Raw genomic sequence first — 20,971 nt, 5'->3', positions numbered from 1 at the left:
GACACATACACAAGTGAGAAGCACACTTTGGAGAAAAAAAATCTCGCTCTTTTTTTTGACGAAAATCACTATAATGGCGAGTGTCTCAAAACTCTTGCCAAGTCAAAATAACAGCATAGGCGCAAAAAAGTTGACTATTTTTTCCAAAAATCAGGGCCGACACCAAAAAGTGCGATAAAAAGTCACTATGATGGCGAGTGTCTCAAAATGCTCCCTGGGACCTAAAACAGGATAGGGAAAAATATTTTCACCAGCCGAAATTTTGGCCTAGAAACTACCCAGGGGTCTCCAGGCTTTTTTTTCAAAACCTACTCAGGCAAGGAAACACGAATCGGAAAATTGATGGATCTGGAAAACAAATCTAATATGAAAAGAACTCGGATTGGTGGTGGATATATGGTGGTAGGATATGGCAGCGGTGATGGTATATGGCAGCGGTGGTGGTATATGGCAGCGGTGGCAGGATATGGCAGCGGTGGTGGTATATGGCAGCGGTGGTAGGATATGGCAGCGGTGGTGGTATATGACAGCGGTGGTAGGATATGGCAGCGGTGGTGGAATGTGGCAGCAGTGATGAAGATGGTGCGGCGGTGGCGTGACAAACTGTGATAGAACTCCAAACTCTAAAGGACTAGACTCTAAGACCAGCAACTAGACACCACGATGCAATCGCAAATTCAACAAAGCAAAACCCTGAAAGGATTATGCAAAGGCTCGATTGGATCGGATATGAGGAACTAACCCTAAATGTTTTTTTCTTTTTTGTGGACTGTAGGTATAAAGAACACATTCGATATAAACTATGAAAATGGAAAATCTCACCAAGCAACCTGGAAATCTGATACCACTTGATACAGGCAAAGGTGTCCCGTCTTCCGATGAGATGGTACCTATCGTTTTTGGTGGAGTAGACTTTGACGATCCAACTACGAACATGCGAGGACGTCGCGCCTTAGCAATCGCTAAACCAACTCCGAGAGGTTATTGACCACGTCAGAGCACGATCAACCTGACCACGAGGGTCTATTTCCTGCAAGCAAACGAAGAACAAGCAAGAAACTGAAATTCCAATCTGGATATTGCGAATAAAAGAGGAAAGATTTATTGATCAAGGTGGGGTTCTGTGACGTCTTGGTCTGGTCATTGAACACAGACGAAGTACGCGAAGTTGCGGCTATGACGAACTTTAAATCTAAACAAAACCCAAAGTCTAAATGGCGCCCTAAGTGTTTTATATATGGAGGAGTAGGGGGGATTTAGTGGCCCCTTGTAAGAGGGGTCCGAAACCAATACCTAACTTTGTTTCCCCACACATACGGACTCTAAAAACAGCCTATACTTAAGTATTTCAAAATTACATGGGCCTGGCCCAAAAAAAGTGGCGCAGCACCTAAAAAAAGCTATGGGCAAAATTCATGAAGAAGAATCTTGTATATTTCGTCCATGTTCTTGTAGGTCATCACGGAGGCTTCAAAGTGCTCAAATATGCACTAGAAACGCCCTTCTGGATCCCATCGCGCGCGTTTTCATCCCATGCTTGATCCTGCTCCAGTGTTCATCCCTCTTGTCCATGCTAGGCCCTTCATTAGTAATCAACACAAATGTATCCAATTTAGGCAGCATCATATTCTCATGAACATTAGAATTGTCACCAAGAAACGAAAGTACCTGGCAACTATCCCTGGGTGGTTTTGGTAATTACTAACAACATATAGCTCATTGAACTAATGCTACTTCAAGATGACTATTTCAGAAAGTTCAATGATTGGCATGGCATGGATTAGAAATGTGGACCCCTCAAAATGATAAGGACACACATTGGCTCAAGCTCAAGACTCTACACTTTCAGTTTAGTGATCCAAGATCGCATTGAGTCCATAGGAAAAGCCAATACTATTAAAAGGGGATGAGGTGTTGCTTAATGGCTTACTTGCTCAAAAGGCTTAGCGATGGGATCTCGGTCTCACCGAGATGGGATTGCAAACTCTCTGTTTTCCTACGTAATGTTTCGGTCCAACCGAGATGAGCGATCGGTCCCACCGAGTTCGCAATGCAAACTCTCTGTTTTCCTTTCGTAACGTTTCGGTCCAACCGAGATGAGCGAATCGGTCCCACCGAGATTGCCTGACCAACTCTCTGGTTAGCTTATTACCAAAGTCGGTCCCACCGAGTTTGTGTAATCGGTCTCACCGAGATTACGTTATGCCCTAACCCTAATGGAATCGGTCCCACCGAGTTGACATGTCGGTCCCACCGAAATGCCTAACGGTCACATTATGAACTAAATCGGTCTGACCGAGTTTTTTGATGAGGTCCGCCGAGTTTGGTAAATTGTGTGTAATGGTTAGATTTTGTGTGGAGGCTATATATACCCCTCCACCCACTCTTCATTCGTGAGGAGAGCCATCAGAACGTGCCTACACTTCCAGCATACATTTTCTGAGAGAGAACCACCTACTCATGTGTTGAGACCAAGATATTCCATTCCAACCACATAAATCTTGATCTCTAGCCTTCCCCAAGTTGCTTTCCACTCAAATCATCTTTCCACCATATCCAAATCTATGAGAGAGAGTTGAGTGTTGGGGAGACTATCATTTGAAGCACAAGAGCAAGGAGTTCATCATCAACACACCATCTATTACTTTTTGGAGAGTGGTGTCTCCTAGATTGGTTAGGTGTCACTTGGGAGCCTCCGTCAAGATTGTGGAGTTGAACCAAGGAGTTTGTATGGGAAGGAGATCGCCTACTTCATGAAGATCTACCCTAGTGAGGCAAGTCCTTCATGGGCGATGGTCATGGTGGGATAGACAAGGTTGCTTCTTCGTGGACCCTTCGTGGGTGGAGCCCTCCGTGGACTCGCGCAACCGTTACCATTCGTGGGTTGTAGTCTCCATCAACATGGATGTACGATAGCACCACCTATCGGAACCCTGGGAAAAAAATCTCCACGTCTACATTGCGTTTGCTCCCTCCAAACTCCTCCCTTTACCTTCATGTGCAATGTTTTACATTCCGCTGCTATACTCTTAGACTTGCATGTGTAGGTTGACTTGAGCTATCCGGCGCCACTGAGTTCACTTGACATAGCCACTGCCAGAAACCCTAGTCACTGTAGTCTCACCGATAGGGATCTCGGTCTCACCGAGATGGGATTGCAAACTCTCTGTTTCCCTTCATAACGTTTCGGTCCAACCGAGATGAGCGGTCGGTTCCACCAGGTTCGCAATGCAAACTCTCTGTTTCCCTTTCGTAACGTTTCGGTCCAACCGAGATGAGCGAATCGGTCCCACCGAGTTTGCCTGACCAACTCTGGTTAGCTTATTACCAAAGTCGATCCCACCGAGTTTGTGTAATCGATCTCACCAAGATTACGTTATGCCCTAACCCTAATGGAATCGGTCCCACCGAGTTGACATGTCGGTCCCACCGAAATGCCTAACGGTCACATTATGAACTAAATCGGTCTGATCGAGTTTTCTGATTCGGTCCCACCGAGTTTGGTAAATTGTGTGTAACGGTTAGATTTTGTGTGGAGGCTATATATACCCCTCCACCCACTCTTCATTTATGAGGAGAGCCATCAGAACGTGCCTGCACTTCCAGCATACATTTTCTGAAAGAGAACCACCTACTCATGTGTTGAGACCAAGATATTTCATTCCAACCACATAAATCTTGATCTCTAGCCTTCCCCAAGTTGTTTTCCACTCAAATCATCTTTACACCATATCCAAGTCTGCCAGAGAGAGTTGAGTGTTGGGGAGATTATCATTTGAAGCACAAGAGCAAGGAGTTCATCATCAAGACACCATCTATTACCTTTTGGTGAGTGGTGTCTCCTAGATTGGTTAGGTGTCACTTGGGAGCCTCCGTCAAGATTGTGGAGTTGAACCAAGGAGTTTGTATGGGCAAGGAGATCGCCTACTTCGTGAAGATCTACCCTAGTGAGGCAAGTCCTTCATGGGCGATGGCTATGGTGGGATAGACAAGGTTCCTTCTTCATGGACCCTTCGTGGGTGGAGCCCTCCGTGGACTCGTGCAACTGTTACCCTTCGTGGGTGGAGCCCTTCGTGGACTCGCGCAACTGTTACCCTTTGTGGGTTGAAGTCTCCATCAACGTGGATGTACGATAGCACCACCTATCGGAACCAAGGGAAAAAAATCTCCGCGTCTACATTGCGTTTGCTCCCTCCAAACTCCTCCCTTTACCTTCATGTGCAATGTTTTACATTCCGCTGCTATACTCTTAGACTTGCATGTGTAGTTTGATTGCTTGACTTGTTCTAAAGTTGTTAAAATCTGCCAAGACTTAAAATTGGGAAAAGACTAGATTTTTATTTGGTCAAGTAGTCTAATCACCCCCCTCTAGACATACTTTCGATCCTACAAGAGCCCATATAGCAAGTGACCGTACATGGAAGCTACTAGTCACTAAGTCTGTCTGATCTTTTTGAACCTCGACGGCAGTCCACTTAGGATGCACTCTCATGGGCGCATGGCCTTAGAAAAGGTGCAAGACCCCGTGATGCCTTCCCTCAAGACCAAACAATACCACTTTCACCCAGAGGTGAATTATATCCCTAATTACTACTCATTTAGTTATATATATATAGGATGGATCTATTCTAATAACACCCCTTAAGGCCCTTATTCTACTAACAACTAACCTTATTATGCTAACACCCCACGTATCCCTGTAGCTACAAACTAACCACCTTATCCTGTTCGGGCACCAACTCCCCTCTCTCCCCGTGCCCCTCCGTCCACTCCCCACGACCACCACCTCCTACCCCGCCGCCGCACAACCTCCTTCCCCACGCCGCCCCGCCTCCTCCTCCTCACGGCCGGTGTCGCCGCCTCCTCCTCCTCCCAGCCGGAGCCGCCCTGCCTCCTACTCCTCCTGTCTGGTGCCGCCCCGCATCTCCCCCGCGCGCCTCTGACCCGCAGCGCCGCCCAGCGACGGCCCCGGCCCGCCCCGCTCCAGCCATGGCCACTGCCCCGCCATGCGCTCGCCGGCGTCAACGGCCCCTTCCCTGCCGCGCGATGCCTCCCGACCCCGTCCACAGCCTCGGCCCCGCCCTAGGAGGCCCAGCCCCCATGGCCTCGGCTCCGCCCCGTGACGCCGTCCGACGCCCCCGCCCCCAACCAAGCCCGACGGCGCTCCCGCGGACCTCCGCCAACCCCGCCCCCATGCATCCTAGCAAGATTCCTCCGTCGCCCTCCTACTCCACTTCCCTTCCCTACCTCTCAGGTCGTGCGACCCTTCCCATCGTCGGGGTCAATTTTCGAGGCCGTGGACACCACACGCATCGGCAACCAGCGAGATTCCAGTGCAGTTCGGTTCGATGTGCACCACTATCCTGTGGCGGGCGCGCATGCAGTGCACTTTCGCCGGTGACATCAGTGCAGCTCGACCGAGCGACATCAGCTGTGCGGGCATGCGCCTCGGCCAGTTCCATACGTGCAGTTTGTTCGATTTGTTTTTTCCATTTTTTTTACCTCTTCAGATTTGACTGCTCTGCTCTATGCCTCGCAATTCAGTTTCTAGTCAAAGCGCCCCCTCCCCCTACATTCTCATCAACACAGAAATCTGACAAGCTGCTCGCTTCCTGCTGTGCACTATCACTGCTGCTACAGTTTGGCAACGAGCCTCCAAAAGCAGCTCTCTCCCCAACTTGTTGCGGTTCCCCGGCGGCAGGAGAGAAGTGCACTGCACTAGGGTGGCCAGCCAGATATGGAGCGCCTAAGTTATTTCCTGACCCACTGAATCTCAGATGTCTTTACTAAACACCCCTTTGATTTAGCGTTAGTAGTACATTTGATTTGTTGTCTATAGTTTCTGCATATCTACATCCAACCATCATTGCGATTCCCTTGTGCTGTATATTGCAACTTCAGTGAAATTCAAGTTTTGCCGCCAGTCTTGTTTTGTATGATCAGCCATTGGAAGTTGTAAAAATCCAATGCTTGTTTCAGATGTCTTGCACGCTACTACTAGGCTGAGCCGTCAACTCTGAGTCTCTGACAGGTCCAACAAACTACAGTAGCAAAATATATCCAAACACACTCCATAGTCCATTATCCCTGGAGCCAAAGTGATCACTGGATCTTGGTTCACGTGTCTCCAGGCTCCAGCAATGTTGAATTATTAGTGAGTTTGCAGTGGATTTGGATTCATGCTTGCTTTGGCTCATCTTTTGCTTTTTGTTGCTAATGACAACACTTGTCCATATTCATTTGCAGTGACCATTCATTTTCACTGTTCTTATTATATTGTCACCATGCCTATTGCCTATGTATGAACTGCAGCAACACTGGACGCACTGTATTACACAGAGTCTAACAGAGGACATGCCTGCTGAAAGATATTTGCATTGTACGTGCAGTGCACATGTGCACCTACTGTAGTGCGCTAGTCTATGCAGATAACTACTCTCGTCCCTGCAGTGCAGAACACAGAATGGAAGAAAGAAAAGAAAAACTTCCCAGGAGTGCAGAACACTCTAATTTTACTTTGTAAAATCTTTCTTTGTAAAAGCAGTGCGCTCGGTGAATCGAAGAAGTACATTTTTTCAAATATTGTAGTTCATTGTTAAAAATTTGTGTGGTTCGCTTTATAAAATCTGTGTGGTTCACAATGCAAAATAAAAAAATATCAGTACACTTGAACCGTTGATGTAGGTTCACTGGCCCTAGTCGTGTAGTCCAAAATGCCTTTATACTTAAAAAAAACAAGTAGGAAAAACCATGCAACTCGTTTTGATTTATGCCCACCCGAGGTTCATTTCTACCAAAAAATTAAATTGTACTCGTGTGTTCAAATAAAGAAAAATGCATCAGGAGTTGCAGTGCACTTCGTCGCCGCGTGCGGTTCACTACACTCGGCCTAGTAGTTTAGATGAAACTACAAAATAAAATGTTAGAAAAAATATATTAATAATGTAGTTACCTTTGTAGACATTGCAGTGCGGTTTTCAGTCTGAAGCAGTGCATTCATCAAGCGTCGATATTGGTGTCGCGAAGAACAGTGTCTGCATTTCGGTAAAATTAAAACTACTCTTAAACCATAAGGAATTAGAGAATGTTGTCTACATGAAAAAGTTTGCATCTTGTCGATATCTTTCCAACGGCGTATCATTTGAATCATTCTGATGAGCGATTTGTAAACAATCACCAAAAAACGTCTGCAGCCACTTGTCGTCCGCCGCACGATTTTTAAAATTAACTTAAAACTGTAAGGAATCTCAAAAACATTTTAACATATGGAAGTTGTGCCTCGTCCATGGCTTTTCAACGGTATATTACACGCATCATTTCGAGAAACGGTTAAAAAACTGGAGCGAAAACAGTACCGAAAAATTCAAAAAAAAATGAAAAACAGAATTCGGTGATTTAGTAAATTTGAAATTGCTCTTAAACCGTAACGAATTAGAGAAATACATATGAAAAAGATGAGCCTCGACGATATCTTTCCAACGGCATATCATTTGCTTCATTCCGACGAGCGGTTTAGAAAAAAAAACACGAAAATAAGCTCGTTGTCACTCGTTGGGCGTCACACCATTTTCAAAACTGCTCTTAAACCGTGACGAATCTCGAAAATTGTTCAACATAGCGAAGTTGTGCCTAATCTATAGCTGTCCAACCATATATTACACGCCTTATTCTGATAAACAGTTAAAAATTAGAGCGAAAAAGGTACCAAAAAACAGCGCGTGCAGTTTTTCCCGACACGAAGTTCACTCGCCTATGTATTGCAGTACCTTTGCCACAGAAAGTGCAGTGCTCTTGCCTTGAGCGTGCAGTGCGAAAGTGATATCAGAATAACTATTCTACTAATATTAGCAGAATAGACCGGCTATATATATATAATCCCCACATAAACTCAATGTATACACGAACCACCCCCGTTTACAAAGCATAGCAAAACTACAACTACCTTGATCTGCAATAAGGCCATACTAACTGCATCTCAATAGCAATAGCATACTACCATAATATTCCTACACATGCTTAATGTGGTATTGTGATGTAGGATTACATGCATATAAAAGCAATAGGATAAAGGATGATCAAGGTGTAACTTGCCTGGTTTATTTGATGAAGATCGTCGCACTCACAATCCTCATAATTCTACTCATCATGCTCCGAGCAATCTACCGTAAACAGAAGAATCCAAATAAATAACCATGCCATACAGAAGAATCAAAAGAACGATAAAACAAATATGGCAAGGTTAAACAAAACAATATATATAGGTTTTAATATATAATATAGGTCTCGATGTGCTATAAGGTGACGGGTGAAATCAACTCCAAGGAATCAACTGACATTGAAAAATTACTATTTAGGATTATATTTGAGATAATATGAAATAGGCTCGAAATTATATGGAATACAACAAACATGTTGTTGAACAGAAAGCATATGACATAGGTGTTCATTTGCAAAAAGAATGGATTGAATAGGAGCACTACTACTCAAGTTATAACGAATTGGAGTTTGAATTAAATTTAAGTTCAAACAGGTCAAAAGTATTTGAAATTTGAGTTTACAGGATATGATCAGTAAGTATTTGGTACAGATGTTCATAGGAAAAAGGAATCAGTTGAAGAGGTGTCACGGTTCATAGGATATGATCAAATGAAAGTATGAGTTCAAATTTGAATTGCTCAAATTTAAATAGTTCAAAAGTTTGAAATCTTGGTCCTATTGCATTCTACTGATCCACACGATTACATAGGAAAAAGAATCACTCAATTTGACTAAACAGATCAGGAGATATATTTAAACGAAAAAAGATATGTGAAAATCTATCCAAAACATGATTTTTTATATGCGACTACTGTAGCATATCGCCGAGTGTCATCACGTGATTGGCCGAAATGACTCTGCACGTGCGCTCACCAAAAACAGAGAAAGACGGCAGCGGCTTCGGGTGTAGGCAGCGGGGCTTCTCCGGCGATGCAGAGATGACGCGCGGGGGAGGCATGGTACAGAAGTGGCTTTGGTGTAGACAGCGACGGCGATCTCTTCATAGGGAGGCGGTGGCGATGTGCACGAATTCTTGCGGAGTTCTGGAGCTTCAGTTCTTGATGCGTGTGCTCAATCCGGTGCTCTACTCAAGGGGAAAGTGGCGACGGCGACGCGGAGCAGAGGGAGGGAAAGGAAGAGCTGTAGGGGGGTCGTCGGGGACCTCTGTAGGCGACGGAATCGACCAGCGAAGCCTGATGGCGAAGCGGAGACCGGCGAGATCGAGGAGCTCGAAATTGAGGTGGGTCGCGAGCACGCAGTGCTGGAATTGGTCGACGGGATCAAGAGGAGTCGATATGTGCCCACGGATTCGATGGAGGCGGTTAGGGATCGGGCGAATCGAGCGTGGTCCGACCCTGCAGCGGCGGCGCTGACGTGTAGGAGGAGGAGACCGAGCGAAGATGGAAGACAACCAGGTGGGGCCTGCTTGTCGGCTGAACAGAGAGAAGGGAAAAACAAAAAACACAGAGACAACCAGGTTGTGGCCTGCTGCGGGCCAAATTTCGTGCTTGAGTAAATTGCATTGGTGGTCATTAAACTTGTCGTATACGTCCACTTTAATCACTGTACATAAAAATATGGTCAATACGGTCACTAAATATGAGTTACGGTGATTATACGGTCACTGTCTCTTCATATAGCTTCGTATTTTATTGAGTTGACCGGTCAAACAGTTTGAATAATGCCTTATCAGCTCTTTTTTTCTCTATGGACGCAGACCCACTTGTCTGTGAGTGAAAGAAAGAAGTAGAGGCAAAATAAAATAGTGACATAGTATGAAATCAAACCCCAAACATAGCGCTAGGATGTCAGCAAGCTAGCCCGCTGTGCTCACCTCTCCCTGTGTCTAAACTGGAGAAAGGCATCCTGCTGTAACGTTATGCATTCATGTGACAACCATGACACGTCGTTTGTTGCTGGCTGTGCATGCATGCTGTGCTTGAGCTTGTATGGGTACGTGCATATTTGTGGTTGTGTGCGTATGCATATATTGTACGTGCTTGTGATATCTGCGTATTATTATCATCCCATCAATACATAATTCATTCTCCAGTCCAATTACTCTGATGCACCTCTCAACTCTCAAGCTCTTTTCATTTACCCTGTTAGTCTGTTAATCAAGTTGCACGTTCCGGCTGCTAGGCGCTAATATTTCTTCAGTTTCGTCACAGATTAAGAGAGCATGTAGCGTGAACCCCCAGCCTTGTACACTTGCATGGCCTCGTTTCTATTTCTTGCATATAGCTAGCTCGCCGCTATGTAAGCGTTGGTGGGATGGCACGAAACCAAGGTAGACAGGGCTGCTTAGTATGCAATTGGAAAGTACATGTTGAATGGCGCAACCGTCAGTTCGATCATGAGGTACACTAGGATGTTTCGGCTGACTTGAAACAATCTCAATATAAGAGAAAAAATACCACGGAACTTGAACGTAGCGGCAAAAAATTCTCTGTAACACTTCGTGTGTGTTGCATCTACACAACATTTTCATGCATATCTTTAGTTTAAAATTGCTAAAATTCAGCTCAAATTTATTTTTGCTAAAATTGCCGCATACTGTGTGTGCACGGTGTGCATGCACGCTAATGTATAATAAGGAATCGTGACGGTTGTTATAAGTGTATACTGTTTGGGGTTCGAATCCCCACCGCATCACTATTTTATTTTGCCTGCGTCGGTACAGAGAAAAAAAGAGAGCTGAGGAGGCATCATTCAAACTGTTTGACTAGTCAACTCAACAAAATACGAAGATATACGATGTGACAGTGACCGTATAATCACCACAACTCGTATTTAGTGACCGTATAAACTGTATTTTTGAGTACAGTGACCAAAGTGAACGTACACGACAAGTCTAGTGACCACCAATGCATTTTACTCTTCGTGTTTTTACCCTTTTGTCAAACAAAATCGAGATCTGACCCCAGTTTGAAAGTTTTTCGAGATTTGACCCTTTCCCCTACCACCACGAGGCATGGCGGTAGGATCCTATAGGCTACCGCCAAGACCTGCCGCGGTAGCAAACTTGTCCACGTCAGCAACGATAACGGCCTCCGTGCCCCCTCCGTCACACCCTATCGCCGCTTCGCCCGGCGGTAGGATGTCTAAACCTACCGCCGGAGGCTCTGGCGGTAGGGTGTGGACATACATAAAGCGCGGGCCGGCCGCCCCCTCCCCCTTCTCCCCCACCCAGCCGCCCCCACCACGAAGAACAGAGCAGTTGCTCCAACTCGCCCTCTCTCATCCCCTCTACTCCCCCCTCCGACCTTCTTCGTTTCTTGACGGATTTTGCGGATCGAGATGGCCCCGAAGAAAGAAAAGTAAGCTCCTTCAATCCCTCCAATAAGTTTTAATCAAACACCTTTCGATTCGTCGCATTATTCGATTCAAATCACTCCTATTTGAAAAAAAAATCCTAGGATTGATTTAGGTTGATTCTAGATGTTATATTGTGTTAGATATGAACTATATTGAATAGTTGGTATGGTTGTGTTAAGATGAACCCTAGTTCATAGTTGATTTGATTTTTTTTATATGATGGATGTTGGAGGTATTTGTTATGATAGATGATGCATGTTCCTATGCTATGATGCAAGTATTGGATGTAGTGTATGATGAATATTGGAGATGAATATTTGATATATTTGTTATATGTAGTGTATGAATCCTCAAGATGAACCCTAGTTCATTTTTTTTATTTTTAACAAAATATGAGATGATGCATGTTGGATGTTGTTGGAGAAATATGTGTTATGATGCATTTGAACCATGGTGATTGCATCTTCATAAAAGTATTTTATTTAGTTCTTGATATATGTATTGTATTTAGTTCATGTTCATGATAATCTTGATATATGATTATTCAAAGATTGAACTCATAGGTTCTGTTGGATGTGATTAATTTTTGTTATGCATCGATATGTTTCGTAGTTAATGTTGAACCCTAGTTCATGTTGAAAAATCTTTTGATATGCTTATGCAATTCTTTTAGGAGGCCACCTCTGGCGGACGACATTGGCACGAAGTACACAATGCTTGACCCTAGGTTCGACAAGCGTCACCGTGCCCGTTTCATTGAGAATGGAGTGGTAATTACCATTTTAAACCAAATCATTCGAATTGATGAAAACAAGTTGCTAACTATTATGTCCATGCTAATTATGCTTTGGTTATTGATTTTCACAGATGCTGCCGCCACTGCGGATGAGGGCTCACAAGACGACGGTTAAGATGGAGTACGATGACCGGTACGCACCGTTCTTCAGGAGAGCCCGACTATTGGGTTTCGTCCTGCAGTTCAAGCGTAAGCCGCCGACGCTCGTTCACTCAGCTCTCACGGCTTTGATCGACCGGTGGCGGCCAGAGACGCACAACTTTCATCTTCCATGTGGGGAGATGACCGTGACCCTCGAGGATTGGGCGATGATTACGGCACTACCGCTCGAGGGTCGTGCTCTCACAGGAAGAGTGGAGAGGGCGAACTGGCACGAGAGGGTTGTCAGCCTCATTGGCGACTGCCTTCCCCCCTAAGAGCAACCAGACTTCTGGCATACCGCTGTCATGGCTCCTCGAGCACCGGAGCAAGTGCCCGGAAGATGCCGAGCCCCGGGTGGTGGAGCAGTACGCCAGGGCCTACCTGTGGTACATTCTCACGGAGGTAGTGTTTCCGGACTGCTCCGAGAACTCTGCCCTATGGATGTATCTCGACTTCCTAAAGGACTGGGATGCGGGGTACAGCTGGGGGCCCGCCGGACTCGCCTACCTATACCGTTCGGTAAGTGAATATCACTTTCTTTCAAATATCAGGCGTGTGCTGCTTTACATTTTGACATATTATCATCTTAACATGGTTTGTAGCTTGACGACGTGACCTAGAGAGCGGAAGTCACGTCCTGTATGTGTGGATGTGTATGGGGCCTCTCCATTTGGATGTGGGAGCGAATCCCAGTGGGCCGTCCGGAGAAGCTGCGCTCGCGTGCATGGACGGACTATGGCCAAGATGACGAAGATGATCGGAACCCGACCGTCACATACGCTTGGGACGTGGTGCGTGTCTACACGGGCGAATCGAAGGCCTTATACAAGGTCTTCAGCAACGAGCTTGATGCTCTCACGCCTTTCCAGGTATAAGAACTACATTTTCACTTGAGCTTACCATTGTTTCGATAACACTTTCACTTGAGCCTAACATTGTTTGGTTATAGGTTACTTGGCGGCCGTATAGTGATGATCGAGAGTGGGGGTTCGAGCTGAACATCATGTGCAAGCAGGACCGGCTTCTCTTCCGGTGCATCGTGCCCATGATTTGTGTCTATGCCGTGGAGTACCACTTGCCACAGCGCGTTGCCGCACAATTTGGTAAGGCGCAACACACACCACCAGCCGGCCACGATACCGGTGGCTACGACCTACACCTGCGAGTACCACAAGCCGTCCTCATCGATTCTAAGTTCTTGTTTTGATGCTTTACATTCATAAAAGAAGGGTGTTTTACATTCTTTCTTATGCATTGCAGGATGAGCAGGCAGAAGAATCAATCAATCACGGATTGGGAAGCCGAACATGCGAGATACGTGAAGGAATGGAACGAGTGGAAAGGACGCAAAGACACGGAGTGGAGAGTGATTGACTGGGACGAGTACGAGGATCACATGATGTGGTACGATGATGGCATCAAGCATCTTCTACGTCTGAGGCCCCAGTGGACGACAGCAGATGCCAAAGACCTGTTCGATGACGCCTCAGAGAATGAAGCCTACAACGAGAGCATCAGACAGCTTCAAGGCGGGTTTAGGGAGTACGAACCCCTCATGAACAGAGTGGTATGTTGTTTTTACCTCTTTTGAACCAACGGTTGGAGGAAATCAGCTTTTAGTGCTATTGACTCATTTTATGACTTTGCAGTCTTCGGAGCTGAACAAAAGCATTTTTCATGCCTCTGATGCGCTTAGTGCTGTCCCTGGGACTCGAGCTAGTGATAACAAGTTGAGGGAAACGGTGAAGGTAATATGGAGTTCATTTTCGTTATCATTGGACATTCGAGAAGTTCATATTGTTTCGTTATCATTGTAGAAATACGTCAACAAAGCACGCCGGCTTGTGGGCCTGCTTGGGTGCGCTACAAACACCGAGGATGTTTTTCCTTATGCACCGATGCGTAGCCTCGCTTCATCGAGCCATGTAGCCTCGTCGTCTAGGGCGGTTCAAGATGACAAGGAGGAGAGCGACGACGATGATGATGCAGAGGAAGATGAAGAAGAGGGCGCAGAAGAAGAACATGGTGAGGAAGAGGAAGAGGACGATGAGGAGGAGGAGGAGTACGATGATGACGACGGACCTCCAGCAACTCAGCCAACCCAGCGCGAGAAGAGGAATGTGCCGAAGAAGGATTGGAAGAGTCCATCCCCGTTTCAGAAAGCACATCCTACGGCCTGCAAGAAGACGACGGCCGAGAAGCGATCCAAGGATAACGAGGACCGAAAGTCGAAGAGGGGAAGGAAGGACTGAAGTTGCTGCCGTGTCGTTGAACTAAAAACTTGCATATTTGCTTCGTGAACCATATGGATTTGCTCGTGAAACGGTTTCGTTAATTTGCTATGTATAACTTGGTGAAAACATTTATGGATGTCTATTTGCTATGTATCGAACCTACCTTATTTATAGATTTGTGGTGTGTGCATCATATATCATACATTGTGTGCTTCATATGTCATACAGGTGCTGTTTAAATGTTGTCCGCCAAAAATTGAAGACAAAAGAAGTTAGAAGGTGCAAAAAATGCACACTGGGCCACCCTACCGCCACACACTAAGGCGGTAGGTCTGTACAACCTACCGCCATCAAACCCGGCGGTAGGGTGCCTCCCCCCACGCCCCCCTTCTGTGACCAAAAAATCGAGCAGCGCAGCGGTAGGGTTGCACACCCTACCGCCAGGGTGCTTGGCGGTAGGATCCTACTGCCTAGGGCCTCGGTGGTAGGGTGTGCAAGCCTACCGCTGCGTTGCTTGATTTTTTGGTCACAGAAGGGGCCGTGGGGGGAGGCACCCTACCGCCGGGTCTGATGGCGGTAGGTTGTACAGACCTACCGCCTTAGTGTGTGGCGGTAGGGTTTGGGCATTTATAAACCCAACCGCCCGCCCACCCCACCCCAACACCTAATCCCCACCCACCCAGCCGCCTTCTTCTTCCTCTCGCCCATTTTCTCATCTCCTCCACTTCCCCACTCCGATCTTCTTCGTTGATTCACGGATTTTGCGGATCGAGATGACTACGGAAAGAGGAAGGTAAGCTCCTCCAATCCCCCAATTAGTTTGAGTCAAATCAATCCTCTTTCTTATAGCCATATGAGGAACCCTCTCTAGTTGATATGATGAACCCTAGAACCTAGATGATTGCAATGTGATGAACCTAGTTGATGAACCCTAGGTTTAGTCTTTCTTATAGCCATACGAGGAACCCTCTCTAGTTGATATGATGAACCCTAGAACCTAGATGAACCCTAGAACCTAGATGAACCCTAGGTTTAGTCTTTCTTATAGCCATATGAGGAACCCTCTCTAGTTGATATGATGAACCCTAGAACCTAGATGAACCCTAGAACCTAGATGAACCCTAGAACCTAGATGAACCCTAGGTTTAGTCTTTCTTATAGCCATATGTGATGATTTATTGTGTGAATATTGTAGATATTTGTTTTGCTATATATCTCCATTGATTTAGGTGGAATCTACCTATATATGATGAATGCTTGCATTAGAACAAATATTGATGTTTAATTAACTTTATCCAATCAATACTTATATAAGGAAAATGGCGCCACCACCACCACTTGATGAGGATGATGACTATGAAGACCCACTTGAGGAAGCCATCTGTGCTCAAAGAGTGTGGCTGAGCGATCAGGAGGTGTGCAACCTATGGGACAACTTTCTGCCACGTGCTGACTTGGTCGGGGTGCCATTTGTGACCCGTCTGGCAAGTACCATGATCGATCGACATGTCATGGTATGTTATTAGTGTAGAATCCAAGGAACCGTTAATAGTTTAGATAATCCATACTTATTAATTGATATGTTTTTCATATTCAGAAATTGCCAAAGAGCCTATCTGAGAGTTGTGGCATCGAGGCTGATGAAGAAGGCTATGCTGGAATACGCCTTCCCACAAGGGGCTCCGTCACTACTTGTGCGTACGGCGTGGACACGGACGGCCGCACACACTTAAGCTCGGTTGGGTGGAAGAGCTTCCTCGTTGACAAGAATCTTCATGTTGGACAGGCCATCCTAATTACTATCAGGAACACCCACCGTCAAGGCTTGAAGATGATGATCGTCATCGATATCATCTAGAACTATATATGCGTGTGGCTGCTGATGATCGTCATGTTTGATTGCTACCTATGGATGAAACCTTTTATGTGGTCGATGACCGTTGAACTTGTTAAACTTCTTATGTTGGCTTCGTGAAACTATTTGGATGTGATCAAACTATGTTATGTGATCAAACTATGTTATTTGGTACTTGTTTCTTAGTTCGTAATGGCAAAACTATTTTGATGTGATCAAACTACGTTATGTGATCAAACTATTTGGATGTGATCAAACTTCTTATGTCTATGAAATTGTGCTTATTGTTTCTTATGTCTATGGCAAAAAAATTGAAGACAAAATCAAAGCAGTTAACTTCATGCCACTATGATAACCTACCGCCAGGGCTCTCGGCGGTAGGTTTGTGCCGACTACCGCCGTGGCCTATGGCGGTAGGTCCGTAAGCAGCCGTTAATGGTTTAACGGTCGTCAGCCACACCTACTGTCAGAACCTGCGGCGGTAGACTGTGCAACCCTACTGCCTGAAGGCCTGGCGGTAGCAAAAGGGTCAGATCTCGAAAAACTTTCAAACTGGGGTCAGATCTCGATTTTGTTTGACAAAAGGGTCAAAACATGAAATTTTGCCCCTGCTGGGCGCTGGCTGCTGCTCGGCTTCGGCCTGCTGGGCCCTCTGCTGCTGCCCGCTGCGCTGCTTCCGCTGTTCGGCAAATAGCTCCTGGGTAGGTTTAGTGTAGTAGGTTTAGGATTTCCTATATTTATTTTATTTACAAAAATGACTGTGGCTCAAAAAATGAACCAAATCATTTTATAAATAATACCAGAACATTTGCAAAAGTATATATATATTAATATAGAGAATAGTAAATATTTTTCCAGTCCAAAATTACTTATGAAAAGTACATATAATATTTTCGTAAACTTTACTTTGACACTTATAAAATGTCCCATTAAATATTTTCGAACTCCGGAGAAAAATGCAAATAACATATAAATCATTTTCCAGCTCTTTTGTATTGAAGGAGTCATATTACCTTCTCTCAATTTTTTTGTTGGATTTGTTTTAAATGCTGAAACCAAAATAAGAGAATATTAAATTACTCACCAACATCATTCTTTGAGGAAGTCATGTCATCCTCTCTCATATTTAATTGGAAACATTCTGGATATTCTCAAACCCAAAATAAGATCCAAATGAACAATTGGGAAAGTAATTTAATTCCCTCTCTTTTATTATTCATTATCCATTCAAATATTCCAAAAGTTTCAAATCCTAGCCAAATTTAACTAACTACAAGCAACACAAGCAAGATTTTAATTAAAAATATTTAAATTATTAACATTCCAAAATTCAAAATTTTGGGATGTTACACAGTCGGTCCCACTGAGTTGATGCAATCGGCGCCACCGAGATGATGTTTTCTCTAAGCCCTAGCACATCGGTCCCACCGAGTTGTTCCAGTTGGTCCCACCGAGATTCCTAACGTTCATATTTTTGAACAGATCAGTCCCACCGGATTTTTTGATTGGTGCCACTAACATGGGTCAAAAGTGTGCAACGGTTGGACTTCGTGTGGAGGCTATATATACCCCTCCACCCCCTTCTCCAATTGTGAGAGAGCCATCAGAACGTGCCTACACTTCCACTACCATTTTTTGAGAGAGAACCACCTACTCATGTGTTGATATCAAGAGATTCCATTCCAACCTTTTGAACCTTGATTTCTAGCCTTCCCCAAGTTGCTTTCCACTCAAATCCCTCTTCCACCATAGCCAAATCTGTGTGAGAGAGTTGAGTGTTTGGGAGACCATGATTTGAAGCACAAGAGCAATGAGTTCATCATCTACACACCATCTATTACCTTTTGGAGAGTGTTGTCTCCTAGATTTGTTAGGTGTTGCTTGGGAGCCTTCGTTGTGATGTGGAGTTGAACCAAGAAGTTTGTAAGGGCAAGGAGATCGCCTACTTCGTGAAGATCTACCCGAGTGAGGCAAGTCCTTCGTGGGCGATGGTCATGGTGGGATAGACAAGGCTGCTTCTTCGTGGACCCTTCGTGCGTGGAGCCCTTTGTGGACTCGCGCAACCGTCTTCGTGGGTTAAAGTCTCCATCAACGTGGACGTCCGATAGCACCACCTATTGGAACCACGCAAAAAATCTCTGTGTCTCCATTGTGTTTGCCTTCTCCAAACGCTTCCCTTTACCTTCATATGCAATGTTTTACTTTCCGCTGTTATACTCTTAGAATTGCATGTGTAGGTTGATTGTTTGACTTGTGCTAATTGCTAAAATCTACCAACAACTAAAATTGGGAAAATTATAGATTTTTATTTGGTCAAGTAGTCTAATCACCCCCACCTCTAGACATACTTTCGATCCTACAAAGGGTTCACACTCCCCCCAAGAGTGGCGGCGGCGACGCAGTCACCATATCGCCCCCCAGCTAAAAGCAAAGAGATAGGCAGTAGACAGAGTACAAGTGCCATGACGAACAAAACTTTTGGAGATAAAAGACGAAAACATTAGAGAAACTCCCACGTGCCGACCCAAATGGAGGACACTTTTGTCTGCTTTTTGTCCGTTTGGGTTAGCCGCCCGCTCGTCGTCCGCCTGTTTTCGTTTTGGGTCGGTAGTGCGCCCAACGCCCACGACCCATTTCATGTCCGCGCACAAATTTGAAAAGGCCCGCGGCCGTAGATCATGCCATGTCATTGCCCAAAGTTCATGTCGGCACCATGCCAGCAGCTGGCATACAGTGCCAGCTCCAAAAAACCACCACACAGTTCATGCTGGCAAACTTGCCAGCGGCCAGCACACAAAAAGGGGTGGGAAATTCAAGCACGCCATCTTGGCCGTGGTCATGCCAGTACACTTGCCCCGCATACAAAAAAGGGATGGTGGTATCTGCCGTAGATCACTCGTCATCAAACTTGAGCATGTCGGCCTGCATCTTCTCGAACCACGACCTCTTCCTTGGCGACATAGTGTTGAGGTCCACCTTCATGATCTCCACCCCCCGTGATCATGCTAGCGAGAGCCACTTTTTTCACCTTGGTCTTGGCATTGGTGGCATCCATCTCTACTATCTTGGTTGCTTCTCTGCCTCCATCTCAAGCATCCTCGCTTTCTTCTCCGCCTCCGTCTCAAGCCCGCTCCTTTGGATCTCCACGAAGGTGTTCATTTGCTCGTCCTTGTCTTGCTGACACTTCTCCTCCCTTGAGCCCTTCTCGGTCATCATGCCCTCCATGGTTGCGAGTAAGACGATCGACGTTGTATCCCGCTTGTCCTCCTTCTTGGAGTTGGTCTTCCCCCGCGGCTGTGGCTCCTCGCCCTCCCCAACCTCCTCCACGGCTTTCTTCCCCCCATGCGCCATGAGGGTGGCATATTGCACCTTGAACTTCTCCTCCCCGTTGATGACCCTCCAACAATGGGAGAGGTTGAAGGACTTGCCTTCATGTTGGACCTTGAATGCCTCCAAATCTTGGAATGCCTGCAAATGAATAGCATGCAAGCATATGGGCAAATGGATATGCAAATGGACATGCAAGCATGAAGGGAATGGAAACGAAGAGGGCCGCATGCATACCATGTATTCCATGCCAATGCCGCTCACACGGCGTGCCTTGATGCTCTAAAGGGTGGCACAAAACTTGTTGCACTCTTGTTGTATCACCTTCCATCGCTTCGAAATGGACACCCAGCAGCGCTGCTATGCATTTGGTACGGCGCAAACTTCTTATGCTCATGGAACTCAAGATGGACAAAAATCCAAAAGGTCGATGCCTTTTGTTCGGCACCGACCTTGGGGTCTTGCCCAATGTCCATCCAAAACTCACAAAGGATCTTGTCCTCAGATGCCGTGTATGCCTACGTCTGCTTGCTCTTGCGCTTCGGCTTCGCCCCGGCGGCTTGGTTAGCGAGCTCATCCTCAAACAAAGGCTCCCCGTCAATGGCGAACTCATCCTCTTCCTCGAGGTCGTAGTCCTCCGGGAATCGTGGTCGAGCGGGAAGCCGTCCAGGTCCAGGGTAACCTGATCTTGGATGAAGGCTCGTGCATGCCCGCTTGATCATGGCTCACCGGCGTGAATGGCACTCGGCCGTCTTGGCTTTGGGTCTCATCGGGATCGTATCCAGTCACGGTGGCACCGCCAACGGTCGCCACACCACACGCGTGCAAGTTGCTGTTTTTTGCTTGTTTTTTACTTCACGGAAAATCAATACCAAACGGAGTCGAAACGCAGCTGGAGATTTTTTTGGACCAGAAGGAACAACCTGGGCCAAAGAAGTACCATAGGGGTGCCCCGAGGGGGGCACAACCCACCTGGGTGCGCCCTGGTGGGTTGTGCCCACCTCGGCGGCCTCCCACAACGCCTCTTTGCTCTATAAATACCCCGAAAATCCAAAAACCCTACGGGAGTCGACAAAACACAATTCCAGCCGCCGCAAGTTCCAGAATCACCAGATCCAATCTAGACACCATCACAGAGGTGTTCATCATCCTCATTGGTGCCTCTCCGATGATGTGTGAGGTAGACCTACGGGTCCGTAGGCAGTAGCTAGATGGCTTCCTCTCTCTCATTTTTTATTCTCAATACAATGGTCTCTTGGAGAT

At 46.0% G+C, this 20,971-nt stretch overlaps 1 long non-coding RNA gene across 2 annotated transcripts; it reads right to left on the bottom strand.

Annotated features, from left to right (window-relative positions):
* Nucleotides 1-794: 794 nt before the first annotated feature.
* LOC141023337 (uncharacterized) lies at nt 795-9,634 on the bottom strand. 2 transcript variants are annotated; one of them, XR_012184412.1, is made up of 4 exons: nt 8,911-9,634; nt 8,092-8,159; nt 6,953-7,034; nt 795-1,030 (listed from the first exon to the last, which is right to left on the bottom strand). It is a non-coding gene; the product is annotated as an uncharacterized lncRNA (long non-coding RNA). The 2 variants fall into 2 exon arrangements; XR_012184411.1 differs by lacking the exon at nt 795-1,030 and adding an exon at nt 1,078-1,580 and having other exon boundaries at nt 8,911-9,633.
* Nucleotides 9,635-20,971: the final 11,337 nt, after the last annotated feature.

This window comes from Aegilops tauschii, chromosome 5, assembly GCF_002575655.3.
Source record: "Aegilops tauschii subsp. strangulata cultivar AL8/78 chromosome 5, Aet v6.0, whole genome shotgun sequence".
Taxonomy (NCBI): Eukaryota; Viridiplantae; Streptophyta; class Magnoliopsida; order Poales; family Poaceae; genus Aegilops; species Aegilops tauschii.
This window is presented reverse-complemented; position numbering and strand designations above follow the sequence as displayed.